Below are 7,012 nucleotides of genomic sequence, written 5' to 3' on the forward strand. Positions count from 1 at the left end.
CTGTGTATATCAGGTTTACATCCTTTACGTTGTGTAGAAAATATCAAGGATAAAGATAATGTTTTTGTGACGATAGGATTGTGATTTTAGTTCTCTAATGAGATCATACTAATTTTGATACATTACCTCATAACTAGCCACGCCCCAGGGAGCCCAGAGAACAAGTCAGCATGACAAAAAACGCCCGCTTTTTACCCGAGGTTGAGTTAAGAATTAACATAGGAGACTAGAAGGACCACAAACTGCAGCTAGGTGTACATTAGTCACGACCCTGAAAATCAGCACGAGGTTGAAGAAGACAAAGGAACCTCTAACAATCAATGCTACAGTTGAATAGCTGTTCTAAGTACTGTATCTATGAAAGTGAATTTAAGTAGGACCATCCGGTTATTCTCTTCAAATCATCGTCATCTACACTGCTCTCATCACCACTCTGGGGATCATCGACACAGCTGATTAGCCATCCTCAGAAGACTACTCTTCCAGAATGAGTACAAGTAAACAGACAACTAAGAAGAAGGACATTGTGACATCTTGTGAACAATCAGAGACATACACCTGAGAATGAAGGAGAAGGCCATCCGAAGAAGTCCCTCTGAAGAAGAAGGCCCAATTGACCCTTCTCACAAAGCGGAACCCTTTCCACAAAGGTCTGGGCCCAACAGAGATACCTGATGAAGACCTTCAACACGTAAATACATGCATTACTTCTTACCCAAAAGAGCGGCAGTTTGGGGCAAGGGCTACTGTGAGCGAAGTTCCCAAATGTATCAAAGTGTTGCTTCTCTTTCTCTCTCTCTTTAACTCTCCATCTTGTGTAACAAATGTCATATTGTGTTAGACAGCAAGGGACTTGTTGTCATCGTATTAAGTTTTGAATCAATAGCCTATACCGTGTGTGTGTATCCTATGTTATCATTTAGTTTGTTAGTAAATAAATAATCAAATAAATGTATTTGTGTGGTACGGAACGATTAGTAAGATTTGGGTTTGTGCAGATTCACAAAGTCTGCGATGTTCAAAATGAGACTAATATGAGGAAATTATTAATTAGTGGCTGGTATCAAAATATATATTCTTGAGTTAACTCGGGAGACGGTAACTCGGTAAACAACTTCTCCTGTGGTGCCCCTAATTATTACGTGATTAATTTAATTGAGTAACAATTAAACATAGATTCGATAAATAACAGTCATCAGATTAATGATAGTCATGTCACAACACCTGGAATGCATTTAAATTAAGAGTTAAAAGTTCATTTGTGGAATTTATTGCGTTCTTAATGCGTTTGAGCCAATCATTTGTGTTGTGACAAGGTAGGGGGTATACAGAAGATAGCACTATTTGGTTAAAGTCCATATTATGGCAAGAACCGCTCAAATAAGCAAAGAGAAACGACAGTCCATCATTACTTTAAGACATGAAGGTCAGTCATTATGGAACTTTGAAAGTTTACACAAGTGCAGTCGCAAAAACCGCTATGATGAAACTGGCTCTCATGTGGACCGCCACAGGAATGGAAGACCCACAGTTACCTCTGCTGCAAAGGATAAGTTCATTAGAGTTACCAGCCTCAGAAATTGAAGCCCAAATAAATGCTTCACAGAGTTCAAGTAACAGACACATCTCAACATCAACTGTTCAGAGGAGACTGTGTGAATCAGGCCTTCATGGTCGAATTGCTGCAAAGAAACCACTACTAAAGGACACCAATAAGAAGAAGAGACTTGCTTGGGCCAAGAAACACGCGCAATGGACATTAGACCGGTGGAAATTTGTCCTTTGGTCTGGAGTCCAAATTTGAGATTTTTGGTTCCAACCGCCGAGGCTTTGTGAGATGCGGTGTGGGTGAACGGATGATCTCTACATGTGTATTTCCCACTGTAAAACATGGGGGGGGTGGGGGGGTATGGTTTGCTGGTGATACTGTCTGTGATTTATTTAGAATTCAAGGCACACTTAACCAGCATGGCTACCACAGCATTCTGCATCGATACGCCATCCCATCTGATATGGGCTGATGATGATGATGACCTAGCCTACACAATCCCACGACTTCAACCAAATTGAGATGGTTTTGGATGAGTCGGACCACAGAGTGAAGGAAAAGCAGCCAACAAGTGCTCAGCATATGTGGGAACTCCTTCAAGACTGTTGGAAAAACATTCCAGGTGAAGCTGGTTGAGAGAATGCCAAAAGTGTGCAAAGCTGTCATCAAGGCAAAGGGTGGCTATTTGAAGAATCTCAAATATAAACTATATTTTGTTTATCACTTTTGTGGTTACTAGTTTTGATGTGTTATTTCATAGTTTTGATGTCTTCACTATTATTCTACAATGTAGAAAATAGTAAAAATAAAGAAAACCCTTGAATGAGTAGGTGTTCTAAAACCTTTGACCAGTAGTGTACGTTCCCACAACTTCCATGGAACCAAATGTTTTATCTGGGCTGTATCAAGTGAATTGAAAGACTCACAGGTTAAGGCCAGGCACCAAACCCTAATAGTTTTTTTTTATTCCTTTAATCGTATCACAATCAACTTTTACCAGTTGAATGTGGACACAAAGATACTATTTTTCTGAAATATTGTATTAAAATATGCAAATTAGGTGATCTCATTAAATAGGCACATATTTGCATATAACGCAAATAAGTTTTCTGGACACTGGATGACGTCAGCCTAAATATTTTGGTTTCATTTTGTTAAGACACTCCAAGACCGGACTTACCCATTGCTGAATGTGAATAGATACTTTATTGATCTTTCTATCTGTACAATACTAAAGAAAGGTATGTAAAATACATTTTTGGCACATTTTTCTGAAGAAAATGTAATCTCTTACAACATATCAATAATTCCCTATGCATAAGTCTGGAGAATTTGTCTAATGATAACCACACAAAATTTGGTGAATTAAGATGCTTCTGAGGATGAGAAAAATGATATTGACTTTCGGGAAATGGCAAAGACAAGGACACTGAATTTAGACTACCAAACGCCAAACACCTATTTAGATCACCTCAAAGTAATTTACTACATACACTGAGTGTACAAAATGTTAGGAATCCTGCTATTTCCATGACATACTGGCCAAGTGAATCCAGGTGAAAGGTATGATCCCTTATTGATGTCACTTAAATCCACTTCAATCGGCGTAGATGAAGGGGAGGAGACTTAAAGAAGGATTTAAAGCTTTGAGACAATTGAGACATGGATTGTGTATGTGTGCCATTCAGAGGGTGAATGGGCAAGACAAAAGATTTAACTGCTTTTGAACGAGGTATGGTAGTAGGTGCCAGGCGCACCGGTTTGAGTGTGTCAAGAACTACAACACTGCTGATTTGTCACGCTCAAAAGTTTCCCGTGTGTATCAAGAATGGGTCACCACCCAAAGGATATCCAGCCAACTTGACAAAACTGTGGAAAGCTTTGGAGTCAACACGGGCCAGCATCCCTGTGGAACACTTTCAACATCTTGTAGAGTCCATGCCCTGACAAATTGAGGCTGTTCTGAGGGAAAAGGGGGGTGCAACTCAATATTAGAATGGTGTTCCTAATGTTTTGTACACTCAGTGTATAGTCCAATTTGTAACATTCTCTATGAAATGGGCTTTTAAATGATGTGTGATTCATGTGAGCTTTGAAATTATGGATATATGTGCCTACAATTCATTACATTTTGATGGCGGTAGTATGATAAATGAAAGAAAATATACATTTTCATCACCTTTTTGATATACATTTTTTTTTGGGTGGGGGGAAATCCTAATATTAATGGACCAAAATACAAAACAAATCTCACAATTGATAAGAAAATGCTAAACTGTCAATTTAGCCTGTGGTGCCTGGCCTTAAGAGAGGAAAATAGTGACCCTCCAAGGCCATGCATTTCCTTAGAGGATGGGCTGCAACACAAACTACAACCCCTCATCCGGTAACAGCTACATCTACAGGTAACTGCCAAATGTAACTTTTATTTAACTAAGTTAGCTAAGAACAAATTCTTATTTACACTGATGGCCTACCAGGGAACCGTGGGTTAACTGCCTTGTTCAGGGGACGAACAAAAGTTTTTACCTTGTCAGCTTGGGGATTCAATCCAGCAACCTTTTGGTAATTGGCCCAACACTCTAACCACTAGGCTACCTGCCACCCCAAAATAAAGGAAACCCTTGAGTAAATGAGGGATACAATGTACACTACATGACCAAAGGTATATGGACATCTGCTTGTTGAACATCTCATTCAAAAATTATGGGTATTAGCAACGTACCACCCTGCATCCCACTGCTGGCTTGCTTCTGAAGCAAAGCAGGTTTGGTCCTGGTCAGTCCCTGGATGAGAGAACAGATGCTGCTGGAAGTGGTGTTGGAAGGTCAGTAGGAGGCACCCTTTCCTCTGGTCTGAAAAAAATATCCCAGGGCAGTGATTGGGGACATTTCCCTGTGTAGGGTGCTGTTTTTTGGATGGGACATTAAATGGGTGTCCTCACTCTCTGTGGCCTCTTAAAGATTCCATGGCAATTATCGTAAGAGTAGGGGTGTTAACCCCGGTGTCCTGGTTAAATTCTCAATCTGGCACTCATACCATAACGGTCACCTAATCATCCCCAGCTTACAATTGGCTCATTCCTCTCCCTTGTAACTATTCCCCAGGTCGTTGCTGTAAATGAGAATGTGTTCTCAGTCAACTTACCTGGTAAAATAAAATAAAAATATGTAGTTGGTACCCCCTCTACTGCTATAACGGCCTCCTCTCTTCTGGAAAAGCTTTCCACTATCTGTTGGAACATTGCTGCGAGGACTTGCTTCCATTCAGTCACAAGAGCATTAGCGAGGTCTTGCACTGATGTTGGGCAATTAGGCCTAGCTCGCAGTCGGTGTTCCAATTCATCCCGATGGGGTTGAGGTCAGGGCTCTGTGCAGGCCTGTCAAGTTCTTCCACACCGATCTCGACAAACCATTTCTTTATGGACCTCGCTTTGTGCATTGGGGCTTTGTCATGCTGAAACAGGAAAGGGCCTTCCCCAAACTGAAAATAGCTGTGCAGTGACGCTCCCCATCCAACCTGACAGAGCTTGAGAGGCTCTTTAGGGAAGAATGGGAGAAACTCCCCAAATACAAGTGTGCCACGCTTGTAGTGTCATACCCAATACTTTGCTTCAACAAAGTACAATTTAATCAATTTTAGAATAAGGCTGTAATGTAACAAAATGTGGAAAACATGAAGGGGTCTGACTAATTTCCAAGTGCACTGTATGTTACTCCTTGGCAGCTTTAACAGAAAGCATGGTATTGATTTTCACGTTTACGCAGACAATACACAACTTTACATTCCTGTGTCACAAGAGGATTTTAGCTCCACAGATAAATTATTAGACTATATTAGTGATGTAATAATGACTTGGATGACTCAACTTTTTCCAGCTAAATCAAGAAAAGACCAAGGCACTTCTTTTTGGAGCGAATCTGGCCGCACATTTTAATTCACGGGCAATAAAGATTAAACACCAGGTAAAAAACCTAGGTGTCATTTTAGATTCTGAACTCAATTTCAAATCACACATTAGGAATGTGACCAAAATAGCTATTTACCACTTGAGGAACATTGCCAAGGTGGGGCCGTTTCTATCTCAAACTAATACAGAGAGACTCGTCCATGCTTTTATTACAAGCATGCTTGACTACTGTAATGCTCTCCTGTCTGGTCTACCCAAGAAAGCCATTGGTCAACTGCAAAACATACAGAATGCTGCAGCACGGGTATTGACCAAGACCAGACAGAGAGAACACACTACACCAGTTTTAAAGTCTCTGCACTAGTGAGTTGTGAGTTTTAGAAAACATTTTAAGATTTTCTATTGGTTTTTAAATCAATGCACCCCAATACATATCAGACATGTTTTTGAGTTATGTACCCGGTAGGTCCGTCAGGTCTTCTGGCACGCAGTAACCCGGCTGCTAGCAGAGCTGCCTCCCCGGCCACTCCGGTTTCCCGGGAACCCCGCTTACCTCCCCCGGAACGCTTCGATGGAGAGTCTGGCACCTGTCGGGCGTTTCTCACTCAGTGTTCCATCATCATCGAGCTGCAGCCCTCCTCCTTCCCCTCGGACCGCTCTAAGATAGCGTACCTCATAATGCTGATGTCCGGGAGGGCTCTCGCCTGGGCTACGGCAGTAAAGGAACAACAGTCAGCCGTATGCTTCAGTCTGGAGGAGTTTGTGGCGGAGGTAAAGAAAGTTTTCGATGCTCCATTGTCTGGGAGAGAGGCTGCCCAGAAGTTACTCCAGCTTCAGCAAGACTCCCTCAGTGTGGCAGACAATGCGATGGATTTCCACACATTGGCAGCTGAGAGGGCCTGGAACCCGGAAGCGCTGTTCGACTTTTTTCCTGCATGGAGTATTGGAGGAAGTAAAGGACGAGCTTGCAGCCCGGGAACTACCGACTGATCTCGACTCGCTCATCGCCTTGACCATTCGGATCGATAGGCGACTACGGGAATGAACGAAGGAGAGGAGATTCGATTTCACTTGCCCGCCCAAGGATCTCACCTCGCCTCCGAGGTATCCCGGAAGTCCCTGACGGCTCCGTTGCCGAGAGGACCCGAGGCAACCCGAGTTTTCCAGAGAGTCTCCGAAGTCTGCCGATTCACCTTTTCCTGAGCCAATGCAACTAGGCAGAGCTACGCTGTCTCCATCCAAATGGCTATACAGGCTTCACACTAAGAGTTGCCTGTATTGCGGGGCTACTGGTCATTCCGTCTCCACCTGTCCACTAAAAGACCAGGCTCACTGGTAGGAGCGAGTACTCTGGTGGGCCATACGGATAACTTTTCCTCTCCCCTTACTCGCACCCCTTTTCTATGCCATTTTGCTGTGGGGGAACCAGTCGAAATCTCTCCGGGTACTCACCGACTCTGGGGCCGATGAGAGCTTTATGGACACTACCCTGGCATCCGAGCTGGGCATCTCCACTTAGCCCCTCTCCATTCCCATGGACGTTAGAGCGCTGG

Source organism: Salmo salar, chromosome 09 (assembly GCF_965601325.2).
Source record: "Salmo salar chromosome 09, fSalSal1, whole genome shotgun sequence".
Classification (NCBI taxonomy): Eukaryota; Metazoa; Chordata; class Actinopteri; order Salmoniformes; family Salmonidae; genus Salmo; species Salmo salar.